This window comes from Aotus nancymaae, unplaced genomic scaffold (assembly GCF_030222135.1).
Source record: "Aotus nancymaae isolate 86718 unplaced genomic scaffold, 86718_ANA_hifiasm-v0.15.2.pri h1tg000041l, whole genome shotgun sequence".
NCBI lineage: Eukaryota > Metazoa > Chordata > Mammalia > Primates > Aotidae > Aotus > Aotus nancymaae.
In genome coordinates, this window is record NW_026988455.1 from 36,941,720 (window position 1) to 36,957,984 (window position 16,265).

General features: G+C 42.1%; 1 protein-coding gene and 1 pseudogene across 2 annotated transcripts in view; one reads left to right on the top strand and one right to left on the bottom strand.

Annotated features, from left to right (window-relative positions):
- Positions 1–16,265, bottom strand: part of PCSK5 (proprotein convertase subtilisin/kexin type 5) — a 472,843-nt gene that overhangs the window by 58,689 nt on the left and 397,889 nt on the right. The window lies entirely within an intron of this gene.
- On the top strand, positions 227–1,488 carry LOC110567486 (pre-mRNA-splicing factor RBM22-like; annotated as a pseudogene).

A 16,265-nucleotide genomic window follows, 5' to 3' on the forward strand; every position in this document is an offset into this window, starting at 1 on the left:
TATTACAGGCCAGTCCTTGGAGAGACCAGGCAATCCAGTTTTCTCCGAGAATAGGGATTCCTGAGAAGTGAGTTTCACTTTGAACCAAGAAAGGAGAACCATATACTGTCAAAGGCAATCACGCAGGTCCTTGAGAACAGGGGAATGGAGAAGAGCTGGGCTTGACGGGATGATGGTGGTTCTCTCTCCCACCTAAAAGGTACCACTACCTCAAGACCCCCTCAAGATGGTGACCTGTCTTGGTTTCAACAGCTTAAACAGGAAACGTTGGGAAGATGCATACTTCTCCATTCCATATCGGACATGTCTTAGAGGAAACTCTTATATCTGAATGACCAAAGAAAAGTATGAGAAAAATGCAAAATCTATGCCAGGCCATTCACAATTTTGCTGGTGCCCTGGAGTCCACATGCATTTCAAGAAGAATAAAGTGTGTCAAACCTGGAGAAGATTGAAGCATGTCTGTCAGACCCGCCTCTTAGACCTGGAGCATGGCCTGCCCATCCAGGTTTGTGATGCGGGATTGTCTTTATAAGATGACATGCCAAAGTCAGATGTCAGAGAAGAGTACTACATGCAGAATGTGGAGAGAGGGGTTTCTAACTCAGATTGAAGATGGCCAGTTGGCCTGCTGGGGAAAGCCATATCCACGAGTGACATGCTGAACAAACTGGCCTGGACCATACTCTATTACCTAAGGAATAAGCCCCACATTTTCTCCTTTTGGGGAAAGGGAGATGGTAAGAGAGGAGAGGAGTTTCCATACAGACATGAGAAGCCTACAGGTCCACATGATTCCCTTGCTGATCAGATATTAAACATCGATATTATGGAGTCAATGACCCTGTAGCAGATAAGCTTCTATAGTAGGATTCAACCACGCCTCATCTGGAACTACCAGAGGACAAGTCTATCCCCACACTAGATGTTAGTGGTCTGGGTGATACCATTACCAAGACAGATCTTAAGAAATCATCTCTACCTCTTTAGAGAGATCTGGACAATCCCTGTTGTGCAGACAATGGTGCGCTTTCATCTGGGTTTCCACAGGGCAGGCTGCACAAGTGGCTGCAGAGAAGTCCTTTAATAAGTTAATTGTCAATGGCCGCAGACTCAGTGTAAAATGGGAGGATCCCAGGCAGCCAGAGGAAAGGAAAATGACAGAACCCCAGACCCTGGGATCCAGCTAGATCCAAGTCCAGCACTGCTGGGAACAATTCCTCCTTCAGCAGCAGCAGATGCATCTGCCAATGACTTCAACCTACCCCCCAGTGCTCCTTCAGCTGTGGTGCACATTGCCTGGTCATGTTCAACTGCTATTGCCCTGCCCCCATCCGTGCTATTGCTCTGCCTCTCCAGGATTTGGGCCACACATGTTCTACTCAATGGGACCACCTTCCTTTTAAAGAGGACTCCAGGATCAATCCACTGTCTTTCTCAGGACCCTCAGAGATGAGAGCTCATGCCAGAAAACACAGCAGGCCCTAGCACATTATCACACCCCAGGGCTGTATGGAAGAAAGGACACTTAAACATCCCTCTTAGAATAAGTATATTTTTTTCTTTCATTGTGGTTTCCATGGTATCTGAATGTGTTCAGATGTGGGCAGGTGAAAAATGATGGCCATGCTTTTCTACACATATTCAAAGGATCGATGGACCTCAAATAAGATGCCATTAAAACATGTGGCTATTAATATCACATGACAAATAAAACCTAAAACCTATCTTCCTCATTTCTGTGGATGACAAGCAGCTGGGTGAATTGCAATGTGCAACAGAATTACCAACCCAATCATATGTTCACTTCACCTCTGTTTATGGGGGGAAAAATTGACCTGCAGGAAATAAACCTTTTGAACATGTTTATGTCCACTGGGTATATTGAATTTTATCATCTACAAAAAGGTTACTAGTACTAATTTTTGTAGTGGCTAAGTGTGATTGAACTGTTTCGAATTCACATTATCAGAAAGATAAGTAGAAACCAGTACCCATTACAGCCCAGATCTTTTCTTTGCTCTTCTTTTTCTCATTTATTGCCAAAGAAATTTAATAATTCACTATCTTAAAAAAAGACAAAAATGAAATGTCTTTGTATTCTGATCAAAAAAAGAGGAACATACTAGCTAAAATGCTTCTAACTTGTTTTTTTCCTAATTTTATTATTCTTTTTGCATGTTTATTTTTCTTTTGGTGGAGAGAGAAGAGACTCAATATCTTAAGGATAGCTTTTTATCATGATGTGCCACAATTGACCATGATGTAGATACTGTGTTTAGGCAGAATCAACCCTCTGCAAAACTCGGTGGTGGGGGGCGGTTAATTTCAGGGTGCTCCTATCTTATCTTTGGCTATCTCATTCGAGCCTCTAGGACTTTCATTCATAGCTCATGCTAGCCAGACTCCCCTCACCACTCCTATTGAAACCCGTCTGTCCTGTGCTCTGTTACTGCAAGAACCTACTAGGTTACTGCCTAGGATGATAGGCGAATGGGCATGGCTGCTATGTGCTCTCGGGAGACTCCTAGGCTGAGTCTGATGGTTTCATAAAGGGCAGATCCCCCACACATGCTCTCTTGCCTGTCGCCCCCGAGTGCTCCTTCAGCTGTGGTGCGCATTGCCTGGCCATGTTCAACTGCTATTGCCCTGCCCCCATCTGTGCTATTACTCTGCCCCTACCTCCAGGATTTGGGCCACACATGTTCTACTCAATGGGACCACCTTCCTTTTACAAGAAGACTCCAGGATCTATTTCTTTCTTTCTTTTCTTTTTTTTGAGACACTCACTCTCTTCTTAAGTGTTCTAGACTCCTTAGGTTCCTTCCGCTTCGACTTTCTTAGGCTACATCTGCAAATGTTCCATGAAACATTACCCATTTGATTGTAGTTTAGCATACCCTGGATACTTGCTTCTCCCAGATGATCTCAACCTTTTGGGCCAGTCACCTCCCCTGGTCCAATCATCTCTATCCTATGCTCTACCAAACTAGGGACTCCATTCACCTTCCCAGGATTCAGCTTGGCCAATATCTCCCACACTTATGCCAAGTATTAGATCAAAGTCATGCTCCATCCATACTTCATAGAACTTTTAGCCCCAGTCACTCTCAAAGCTCCATCAACAACAGAAATCTAAAGTTCTAAACTCTATACTGTTTTGATTAATCACTCATTGGCTTAAAAAATTAGTATGTTAAAAAATATAACATTTATAAACATTATGCTCATCTACCACTTGCATACTAATATATGTGTGTATATAACTTATTATTCATTATTATGTACTAGTATATGAATGTATTAGTATATTTTCATACTGCTATAAAGAAATGCCCAAGACTGGGTAATTTAAAAGAAAAAGAGGTTTGGCTGGGCTCAGTGGCTTATGCCTGTAAACCCAGCACTTTGGGAGGCCAAAGTAGGTAGATCATCTGAGGTTGGGAGTTTGAGACCAACCTGACCAACACGGAGAAACCCTGTCTCTAGTAAAAATACAAAATTAGCTGAGGATGGTGGCACATGCCTTTAATTCTAGCTACTCGGGAGGCTGAGGCAGGAGAATAACTTGAACCCAGGAAATGGAGGTTTTGGTGAGCTGAGATCATGCTATTGCACTCCAGCCTGGGCAAGAAGAGCAACACTCCATTAAAAAAAAAAAAAGAAAGAAAAAGAAGTTTAATGGACTCACAGTTCCATGTGGCTGGAGAGGCCTCGCAATGGCCTCAAGCATGGTGGAAGGTAAAGGAGGAACAAAGGCATGTCTTACATGGCCACAGGCAAGAGAGCATGCGTGGCGGATCTGCCCTTTATAAAACTATCAGACATCATGAAACTTATTCACTATCATGAGAACAGCACGGGAAAAACCTGCCCCATGACTCAATTAGCTCCCACTGGGTCCCTCCCATGACATGAGGGGATTATGAGAGCTACAATTCAAGATGAGATTTGGGTGGGGACACAGTCAAACCATATCAATGAATATTTCACATATATTAAAAAGATGTGATAGAGTAGAAAATTTAAGATTTAAGAGGATAACATAAAAAAACATTTGCATACCTCTCTCTGGAGACCAGTGACCCAGGCCACACCTAACCAAATGCTACATCTGAGCTAATAAATCCACATTTAACCTTGTCAAAACATGTTATGAGTTTGGTTCCTTAAGATTGTAACCAGAAGAAATGGCTCTCTGATGGGGTCACTCACTTGCATGTACATAAGGAATCCCCTGCATTTGGCTTCCAGCCCTTCTTTATAGATGGATTATTTGATTCTAATTAACTTGTTCACCTAGCATTTTTGGGTCAGGAGGTAAGCAGAAATACAGATGTGAATGGAAGTGTTTGCATGATATGATTAGATTCTACATTTTCCACCTCTTCACCACCTTCTGTAGCTTCAGTACATAAATTTATTCCACAGAACAAACTTTCTAGATGAAAATCATCAATGATTATGCCTTGATAAAAACCCAATCTGAAAGTTTATCTGTTGGGAATATATTTTAAAAAAGCATAGTACATGCATGCCTCAGAGATATTATGGGTTCAGTTTCAGACCACTTCAATGAAATAAATGTTAGAATAAAGCAGGTCACACAAACTCTTTTGTTTCCCAGTGCATATAAAAGAAATACACTATACTGTAGTCTATTAAGTAAGCAATAGCATTATGCCTAAAAAATATATACACCTTAATTAAGAAATACTTTGTTGCTAAAAAATGCTAATGATCATCTGAGCTTTCAGATCTTTTTGCTGGTGGAGGGTTTTGCCTTGGTATTGACGGCTGCTTGACTGATCATGTTGGTGGTTTCTGAAGGTTGAGGTGGATGTGGCAATTTCTTGAAACAATGGAATTTGCCACATTGATTGACCCTCCTTTACATACAAGATTTCTCTGTAGCATGCGATGCTTTTCAATAGCATTTTACCCACAGTAGAACTTCTTTCAAAATTTGAGCCAGTCCTCTCAAACTCTGCTGCTATTTTATCAACTAAATTTATGTAATATTCTGTTCACCGCATCTTCACCAGGAGAAGTTTCCATCTTGAAAAACCACTTTCTTTGCTCAACCATAAGAAGCAATTCCTCATCTGTTCAAGTTTTATCATGAGATTATAGTAATTCAGTCACATCTTCAGGTTCCACTTCTAATTCTAGTTTTCTTCCCATTTCCTTCACCTCTGCAATCACTTTCTCCATTGAAGTCTTGAACCCTCAAAGTCATTCATGAGGGTTAGAATCAACATCTTCCAAACTGTTTTTTTTTATTGCATTTTAGGTTTTGGGGTACATGTGAAGAACAGGCAAGATTGTTGCATAGGTGCATACGTGGCAGTGTGATTTGCTGCCTTCCTCCCCTTCACCTATATGTGGCATTTCTCCCCATGCTATCTCTCCCCAACTCCCCACCCCCCGCTGTCCCTCCCCTATTTCCCCCCAACAGACCCCAGTGTGTAGTGCTCCCATCCCTGTGTCCATGTGTTCTCATTGTTCAACACCCACTTATGAGTGAGAACATGTGGTGTTTGATTTTCTGTTCTTGCGTCAGTTTGCTGAGAATGATGGTTTCCAGGTTCATCCATGTCCCTACAAAGGACACGAACTCATCATTTTTGATGGCTGCATAGTATTCCATGGTGTATATGTGCCATATTTTCTTTATCCAGTCTGTCTTTGATGGGCATTTGGATTGGTTCCAGGTCTTTGCTATTGTAAACAGTGCAGCAGTGAACATTCGTGTGCATGTGTCCTTATAGTAGAATGATTTATAATTCTTTGGATATATACCCAGTAATGGGATTGCTGGGTCAAATGGAATTTCTATTTCTAGGTCCTTGAGGAATCGCCACACTGTCTTCCACAATGGTTGAACTAATTTACACTCCCACCAACAGTGTAAGAGTGTTCCTATTTCTCCACATCCTCTCCAGCATCTGTTGTCTTCAGATTTTTTAATGATCACCATTCTAACTGGCGTGAGATGGTATCTCAATGTAGTTTTGATTTGCATTTCTCTGACCAGTGATGATGAGCATTTTTTCATATGTTTGTTGGCCTCATGTATGTCTTCTTTTGTAAAGTATCTGTTCATATCCTTCACCCACTTCTGAATGGGCTTGTTTGTTTTTTTCTTGAAAATCTGTTTTAGTTCATTGTAAATTCTGGATATCAGCCCTTTGTCAGATGGGTAGATTGCAAAAATTTTTTCCCATTCTGTTGGTTGCTGATTTACTCTAATGACTGTTTCTTTTGCCGTGCAGAAGCTCTGGAGTTTGATTAGGTTCCATTTGTCTATTTTGGCTTTTGTTCCTAATGCTTTTGGTGTTTTGGTCATGAAGTCCTTGCCTACGCCTATGTCCTGAATGGTTTTGCCTAGATTTTCTTCTAGGGTTTTTATGGTGTTAGGTCTTATGTTTAAGTCTTTAATCCATCTGGAGTTAATTTTAGTGTAAGGTGTCAGGAAGGGGTCCAGTTTTTGCTTTCTGCATATTGCTAGGCAGTTTTCCCAACACCACTTATTAAACAGGGAATCCTTTCCTCATTGCTTGTTTTTGTCAGGTTTGTCAAAGATCGGATGGTTATAGATATGTTGTGTTGCCTCCGAGGCCTCTGTTCTGTTCCATTGGTCTATATCTCTGTTTTGGTACCAGTACCATGCTGTTTTGATTACTGTAGCCCTGTAGTATAGTTTGATGTCTGGTAGTGTGATGCCTCCCACTTTGTTCTTTTTGCTTAGAATTGACTTGGCTATGTGGGCTCTCTTTTGGTTCCATACGAAGTTTAAGGTGGTTTTTTCCAGTTCTGTGAAGAAGGTCATGGGTAGCTTGATGCGGATAGTGTTGAATCTGTAAATTACTTTGGGCAGTATGGCCATTTTCACAATCTTGATTCTTCCTAACCATGAACATGGAATGTTTCTCCATCTGTTTGTGTCCTCTCTTATTTCCTCGAGCAGTGGTTTGTAGCTCTCCTTGAAGAGGTCCTTTACGTTCCTTGCTAGTTGTATTCCTAGGTATTTTATTCTCTTTGTAGCAATTGTGAATGGCAGTTGATTCTTGATTTGGCTCTCTTTAAGTGTGTTATTGGTGTATAGGAATGCTTGTGATTTTTGCACATTGATTTTGTATCCTGAGACTTTGCTGAAGTTGCTTATCGGTTTCAGGAGATTTTGGGCTGAGACAATGGGGTCTTCTAGATATACAATCATGTCGTCTGCAAATAGAGACAATTTGACTTCCTCCTTTCCTATTTGAATACCCTTAATTTCTTTTTCTTGCCTGATTGCTCTGGCTAGAACTTCCAGTACTATATTGAATAGGAGTGGTGAGAGAGGGCATCCTTGTCTAGTGCCAGTTTTCAAAGGGAATGCTTCCAGTTTTTGCCCATTCAGTATGATATCGGCTGTTGGTTTGTCGTAAATAGCTTTTATTGTTTTGAGATATGTTCCGTCAATACCTAGTTTATTGAGGGTTTTTAGCATAAAGGGCTGTTGAATTTTGTCAAAGGCCTTCTCTGCATCAATTGAGATAATCATGTGGTTTTTTCTTTGGTTCTGTTTATGTGGTGAAATACGTTTATAGACTTGCGTATGTTGAACCAGCCTTGCATCCCTGGGATGAATCCTACTTGATCATGGTGGATAAGCTTTTTGATGTGCTGTTGCAATCGGTTTGCCAGTATTTTATTGAAGATTTTTGCATCTATGTTCATCATGGATATTGGCCAGTAGTTTTCTTTTCTTGTTGAGTCTCTGCTGGGTTTTGGTATCAGGATGATGTTGGTCTCATAAAATGATTTGGGGAGGATTCCCTCTTTTTGGATTATTTGGAATAGTTTCAGAAGGAGTGGTACCAGCTCCTCTTTGTATGTCTGGTAGAATTCGGCTGTGAACCCATCTGGACCTGGGCTTTTTTTGGGTGGTAGGCTCCTAATTGCTGCCTCCACTTCAGACCTTGTTATTGGTCTATTCAGGGTTTTGACTTCTTCCTGGTTTAGGCTTGGGAGGAGGCAGCTGTCTAGGAATTTATCCATTTCTTCCAGGTTTTCTAGTTTATGTGCATAGAGTTGTTTATAATAATCTCTGATGATGGTTTGAATTTCTGTGGACTCTGGTGATATCCCCTTTCTCTTTTTTTATTGCATCTGTTTGGTTATTCTCTCTTTTCTTTTTTATTAATCTGGCTAGTGGTCTATTTTGTTGATCTTTTCAAAAAACCAGCTCCTGGATTTATTGATTTTTTGAAGGGATTTTTTTGTGTCTCTGTCTCCTTCAGTTCTGCTCTGATCTTAGTTATTTCTTGTCTTCTGCTAGGTTTTGAGTTTTTTTGATCTTGCTCCTCTAGCTCTTTCAATTTTGATGATAGGGTGTCAATTTTAGATCTCTCCTTGCTTCTCATGTGGGCACTTATTGCTATATATTTTCCTCTAGAGACTGCTTTAAATGTGTCACAGAGATTCTGGTATGTGGTGTCTTCATTCTCGTTGGTTTTGAAGAACGTCTTTATTTCTGCCTTCATTTCATTGTTTATCCAGTCAACATTCAAGAGAAAGTTGTTCACTTTCCATGAAGCTGTGCAGTTCTGGGTTGGTTTCTGAATTCTGATTTGTAACTTGATTGCACTGTGGTCTGAGAGACTGTTTGTTACAGTTTCCGTTCTTTTGCATTTGCTGAGGAGTGATTTACTTCCAATTATGTGATCAATTTTAGAGTAGGTGTGATGTGGTGCTGAGAAGAATGTATATTTTGTGGATTTGGGGTGGAGAGTTCTGTAAATGTCTACTAGGTTTGCTTGTTTCAGGTCTGAATTCAAGTCCTGGATATCCTTGTTAATTTTCTGTCTGGTTGAGCTGTCTAATCTTGACAACAGGGCGTTAAAGTCTCCCACTGTTATTGTGTGGGAGTCTAAGTCTCTTTGTAAAGCATTAAGAACTTGCCTTATGTATCTGGGTGCTCCTGTATTAGGTGCATATATATTTAGGATCGTTAGCTCTTCTTGTTGCATTGATCCTTTTACCACTATGTAATGTCCTTCTTTGTCTCTTTTGATCTTTGTTGCTTTAAAGTCTATTTTATTAGAGATGAGAATTGCCACTCCTGCTTTTTTTTGCTCTCCATTTGCTTGGTAAATCTTCCTCCATCCCTTTATTTTGAGCCTTTGTGTATCCTTGCACGTGAGATGGGTTTCCTGGATACAGCATACCGATGGGTTTTGGCTTTTTATTCAATTTGCCAGTCTGTGTCTTTTGATTGGGGCATTTAGTCCATTTATGTTTAGGGTTAATATTGTTATGTGTGAATTTGATACTGCCATTTTGATGCTAGCTGGCTGTTTTGCCCATTAGTTGATGCAGATTCTTCATTGTGTTGATGCTCTTTACCATTTGGTATGTTTTTGCAGTGGCTGGTACTGGTTGTTCTTTTCTGTGTGTAGTGCCTCTTTCAGGAGCTCTTGTAAAGCAGGCCTGGTGGTGATGAAATCTCTGAGTACTTGCTTGTTTGCAAAGGATTTTATTTTTCCTTCACTTATGAAGCTTAGTTTGGCTGGATATGAAATTCTGGGTTAAAAGTTCTTTTCTTTAAGGATGTTGAATACTGGCCCCTGCTCTCTTCTGGCTTGTAGGGTTTTCTGCTGAGAGATCCGCTGTGAATCTGATGGGTTTCCCTTTGTGGGTAACCCGACCTTTCTCTCTGGCTGCCCTTAGCATTTTCTCCTTCATTTCAACCCTGGTGAATCTGACGATTATGTGCCTTGGGGTTGCTCTTCTTCAGGAATATCTTTGTGGTGTTCTCTGTATTTTCTGGACTTGAATATTGGCCTACCTTGCAAGGTTGGGGAAGTTTTCCTGGATAATATCCTGAAGAGTATTTTCCAGCTTGGATTCATTCTCTTCATCACATTCAGGTACACCTATCAAACGTAGATTAGGTCTTTTCATATAGTCCCATATTTCTTGTTGACTTTGTTCATTCCTTTTTACCCTGTTTTCTCTAATCTTGCCTTCTCATTTTATTTCATTGAGTTGATCTTCGACCTCTGATATCCTTTCTTCTGCTTGGTCAATTCAGCTGTTGAAACTTGTGCATGCTTCATGAAGTTCTCATGTTGTGTTTTTCAGCTCCATCAATTCACTTATATTCCTCTCTAAGTTGTCCATTCTCATTAGCATTTCGTTAAATCTTTTTTCAAGGTTCTTAGTTTCTTTGCATTCAGTTAGAACATGTTCTTTTAGCTCATGGAAGTTTCTTATTACCCACCTTCTGAAGCCTGATTCTGTCATTTCATCACACTCATTCTCCATCCAGTCTTGTTACCTTGCTGGTGAGGAGTTGTGATCTCTTGTAGGAGGAGAGGTGTTCCGGTTTTGGGTGTTTTCATCCTTTTTGCACTGGTTTCTTCCCATCTTTGTGGATTTATCCACCGGTCGTCTTTGTAGTTGCTGACTTTCTGATTGGGTCTCTGAGTGGACGTCCTGTTTGTTGATGATGAAGTTATTTCTGTTTCTTAGTTTTCCTTCTAACAGTCTGGCCCCTCTGCTGTAGGACTGCTGAGGTCCACTCCAGGCCCTGCTTGCCTGGGGATCACCTGCAGCAGCTGCAGAACAGTAAAGGTTGCCACCAGTTTCTTCTTCTGCTTTGTCCCAGAAGGATACCTGCCAAATGTCAGTCTGAGCTCCTTTATGAGGTAACTCTGGATATACGGGGGTCAGGGAGCTGCTTGAGGATACAGTCTGTCCTTTATAGTAGCTCAAGTGCTGAGCTGTGAGCTCTGTTGTTCATTCAGAGCTGCTGGTCAGGTACGTTTAAGTCTGCAGCAGCAGAACTCATAAACCCCCTTTTTTTCCCCAGGTGTTCTGTCCCGGGGAGTTAGGGCTTTATTTATGAGTTTCTGCTGTGCTGCTGCCTTTTTTTTTTTCCAGGGCTGCTCTGCCCAGCAAGGAGGTAGCCTAGTCACTGTCTGCCTGCAGGGGCTTCACTGAGCTGCTGTGGGCTCCGCCCAGCGCTGTGTGAACTTTCCTGCAGTCCTGTTTATATGGGTGTAGTTAGGACTGCCTCAGCAATGGTGGCCTGCCTCTGTAATGACGGACTCTCTCTGTAATGGCGGGTTGCCTCGGCAATGGCAGACTGCCTCAGCAATGGCGGACTGCCTCCATAGTGGTGGAGTGCCTCGGTAATGGTGGACACCCCTCCCCCACAGAGCTGGACCATCCCAGGTTCAGCTGTGCTTGCTGTGAAACTCTCAACCCAGAGTGTTTCCAATTGCTGTTTTTTTGTTTTTGTTTCTGTTTTTGTTTTTGTGGGGGTGGGACCAGCCAGGCCTGATCACCAGGCTCCCTGCCTCAGAGCCTTTTGTATTTTAGTTGAATGGTCAGCTCTCTCCCAGGTGTTCTGGTTGCCTGTTGGAAAGGCATCGGGATCTGTGTGATTTCCCGTGTGCCGACCCACTGCGCTGGCTGAAACAGCGGCTCTGAGATTTGTTGCACTTTTTTGCCCAGGAATCTGCTGGACTGGTTCCCTGTTTCAGTCCACCTTTTTTTTTTTTAAATCAGAGGAATGAGCAACTCTGCCTTACCAGAGGTTCCCAGAGCTCCCTGGAGCTCCCCTTGCTGGCTAAGAGGGGACCCAGGTCTGTTTACTCTGCACTGGGAACCACCGCGCCAGGGTGCTGGCAAAACAGCCGCACTGGCCTAAACAGCCGTGCTGTCGACCTGTGGGGCTCCTCCACCTGGGAATCTCCTGGTCTGTGGGCAATAAAAATCCATCTGGAAATGTGGCATCCATTCACCCTCTGCGCTTTCACTGGGAGCTGCAATCCTGAGCTGCTCCTAACTGGCCATCTTGGATCTTCCTCCCCCAAACTGTTAATGTTACGGTCTTGACCTCCTCCCATGAATCACAAATGATATCAAGAATGGTGAATCCCATGGACAGGAAGATGAGAAAAGACACTGGGGACTACTGTGGGAGAGGGGCAATGGCTGAAAAACTACCTATTAGGTACTATGCTCACTGCCTGGGTGATGGGATCATTCATACTCCAAACCTCAGCATCACACAGCATACCCATGTAATAAATCTGTACATGTACCCACTGAATCAAAACAAAAGATGAAATTATAAAAACATATGATGGGTGTAGTGGCTCATGCCAGTAATCCCAACACTTTGGGAGACTGGGATGGGAGGATCACTTGAACCTAGGAGTTTGAGACTAGCCTGGGCAACATAGGCAGACTCTATTTCTACAAAAAATAAAGATATTAGCTGGGCATGTTGGCATGTACCTGTAGTCCCAGCTACACAGGAGGCTGAGATGGAAGGATTGCTTTAGCCTTGAAGGTTGAGGCTTCAGTGAGTTAAGATTGCACTACTGCATTGCAGCCTGGGTGACAGCAAAACCCTGACAGAGAAAGAAAGAATGAGAGAGAGAGAGAACTATAAATAATTAAAAACAGGAGATAAAATAAAAAATTGGCCAGGCACGGTGGCACACACCTGTAGTCCTAGCTAGTCAGGAGGATGAGGTGGGAGGATCACTTGAGTCCAGCTTGGGCAACAGAGTGGGAAAAAGAGAAAAGAATGGTGTACTCCAGCCTGGGCAGCAGAGTGGAAACAAACAAACAAAAAAGAATGGTGAATCCTTTCCAGAAGGTTTCAATTTACTTTGCCCAGGTACATCAGAGGAATCACTATGCCAGCTATTACCATACACAATGTCTTTCTTAAACAATAAAATTTAGATTGGGCTCAATGACTCACACCTGTAATCCTAGCACTTTGGGAGGCTGAGGTGATTGGATTATTTGAGCTCAGGAGTTCGAGACCAGCCTGGGCAACATGACAAAACCCTATCTCTATAAAAAGTATAAAAATTAGCCTGGTGTGGTAGGACATACCTATAGTTTTAGAAACCCAGGAGGCTGAGGTTGGGAAATTGCTTGAGCCCAGGAGGAGGAGGTTGCAGTGAGCCAAGAACTTGCCACTGTACTCTAGCCTGGATGACAGAGTGAGACCCTGTCTGATAATAATAATAAGACATGAAATTTGAAATTACTCTTCAATCCATGGACTGCAAAATGAATGTCCTGTTAGCAGGCATGAAAAAAACATTAATCTCCTTGTACATCTCCAGCAGAGCTCTTAGGTGACCAGGTGCATTGTGAATGAGTGGTAATAGTTTGAAAAGTCTTTTTGTCTGAGCAATAGGTCTCCACAGTGGGCTTAAAATATTCAGTAACCATTCAGCAAACAGATATGCTGTCCCCAGGCCTTGTTTCATTTATGGACCACAGGCAGAATAGATTTGGCATAATTCTTAAGGGCCTAGTATTTTCAGAATGATAAGTGAACATTGGCTTTAACTTAAAGTCAAGAGTTGCATTAGCCCCTAACAAGTCAGCCTGTCCTTTGAGATTTTGAAGCCAGGCATTGACTTCTCCTCCATAGCTATGAAGGTCCTAGATGGCATCTTTTCCCAATAGAAGGCTGTTTTACCTAAACTGGAAATCTGTTGTTTGGTATAGCCACCTTCATCAGTGATCTTAGCTGGATCTTCTGGACAATTTGCTGCAGCTTCTGCATCATCATTTACTGTTTCACCTTGTACTTTTATATTATGGAGATAGATAGCTTCTTTCCTTAGGCCTCATAAACCAACCTCTTCTAGCTTCCAACATTTCTTCTGTAGCTTCCTTACCTCTCTCACTTGACATAAAATTGAAGAGATTTAGGTCCTTGCTCTGGATTAGTCTTTGGCTTAAGGAAATGTTGTGGCTAATTTGATTTTCTATTCAGACCCTCAAATTTTCTTTGTGTCAGCACTAAGGCTGTTTCACTTTTTTTTTTTTTTTTTTTTTATCATTTGTGTATTCACTGAAGTAGCACTTTTAATTTTCTTCAAGAACTTTTCCTTTGCCTTCATAACTTGGCAAGATACCTAGATTTCAGCCTATCTTTTTGTTACTGTTTTTTGACGACAGTCTGGCTCTGTCACTCAGGCTGGAGTGCAGTGGTGTGATCATGGTTTACTGCAGCCTCATACTCCTGGAATCAAGCAATCCTCCCACCTCAGCCCCCCATGTAGCTGGTACTACAGGCCACCATATCTGGCTAATTTTTGTATTTTCAGTAGAGACTGGGTTTCACCACATTGCCCAGGCTGGTCTCTAACTCCTGAGCTCAAACGATCCTCCTGCCGTTGCCTCCCAAAATGCTGAGATTATAGGTGTGAGCCACTGCTCCTGGCCCCATCTTTGTTTTTGATTTGCCTTTCTCACTAAGCTTAATCAATTTCAAGCTTTTGATTTAAAATGAGAGATATGCAACTTTTCCTTTCATTTGAGCATCTAGATGCTACTGTAAAAAATTAACTGGCCTAATTTCAATATTGTTATATCTCAGGGAAGGTCTGATGAGAGGAAGAGATATGGGGAATTGCCCAGTCAGTAGAAAAGGCAGAACACACTCATTTATCAATTAAGTTCCATCTTACATGGTGGGGTTCATGGTACCCCAAAACAATTGTAATTGATCACTGATCACTGTGATCATCATGACAGACATAATAATGATGAAAAGTTTGAAATATTGTGTGAATTACAAAAATGTGACACAGAGACACAAAGTGAGCATGTGCTGTTGGAGAAGTGGTATAGATAGATTTGTGGCAGGGTTGCCACAAACCTGTACTTTATAAAAAATGCAGTATGTGCTATGTACAATAAAGTGAAATGCAGTAAAATGACATATGCCTGTTCATTTATATAAGATGGGCTAATAGACAGACATTCAAATTTTGTTTCTCAAGGGTATTTAATGACACAGAAACATTTCATGATAGGCTGTGTAAAAAAGGATGATAGGCCGGGCGCGGTGGCTCAAGCCTGTAATCCCAGCACTTTGGGAGGCCGAGGCGGGTGGATCACGAGGTCGAGAGATCGAGACCATCCTGGTCAACATTGTGAAACCCCGTCTCTATTAATACAAAAAAAATTAGCTGGGCACGGTGGCGCATGCCTGTAATCCCAGCTACTCAGGAGGCTGAGGCAGGAGAATTGCCTGAACCCAGGAGGCGGAGGTTGCGGTGAGCCGAGATCGCGCCATTGCACTCCAGCCTGGGTAACAAGAGCGAGACTCCGTCTAAAAAAAAAAAAAAAAAAAAAAAAAAAAAAAAAAAAAAAAAAAGGATGATAATCCATATCTATGTATATGGTAGGTAGATACCTACCTATGTAGGTAGGTACGTAGATAGATGATAGACATGACTTTGTCAAAAATCAAGAGGGAAAAAAGCTAAAATATTAACAATAATCTCTGTCTAGTAGATAGATGATAGATAGACATGGCTTTATCAACAATCAGAAGGAAAAGAATGACTGAGGCAATCTGCCATTACGAAGTCAGTCCGCCATTACAGAGACAGTTTGCCCTTACTGAGGCAGACTGCCATTACCGAGGCATTTCTAACTATATCTCTATAAACAAAACCACAAGGAAGCTCACATAGCAGCTGGGCAGAGCCCACGGCAGCTCAGCAACACCTCTGCTGGCAGACTGTGACTAGGCTACTTCCTCACTGGGCAAGGCATCTCTGAAAAAAGGCAGCAATACGTCAGGAACTTATAAATAAAACTCCACTTCCCAGGACAGAGCACCTGGGAAAAAAAGGCGGTTATGAGTTCCACTGCAACAGACCTAAACATACCTGCCCAACAGCTCTGAATGGAACAGTGGAGCTCACAGCTCAGCACTTGAGCTCCTATAAGGGACAGACTATCTCCTCAAGCAGCTCCCCTACCCCTGTATATTCAAAGAGACACCTCATAAAGGAGAGCTCAGGCTGACATCTGGCGGGTATCCTGGGACAAAGATAACAGAAGAAGAAACTAGCAGCAACCTTTACTGTTCTGCAGCACCACAGATGATCCCCAGGCAAGCAGAGTCTGGAGTGGAACTCTAGCAGTCCTACAGCAGAGGGGCCTGACTATTAGAAGGAAAACTAAAAAACAGAAAGAAATAACTTCATCATCAACAAAAAGTACATCCACTCAGAGACCCCGTCCGAGTCACCAACTACAAAGACCACAGGTAGATAAATCCACAAAGATGGGAAGAAACCAGCACGAAAAGTATGAAAATGCACAAACCAGAATGCCTCTCCTCCTCCAAGGTATCACAACTCCTCACCAGCAAGGGAACAAGGCTGGATGGAGAATGAATCTGATGAATTGACAGAAACAGGCTTCAGAAAGTG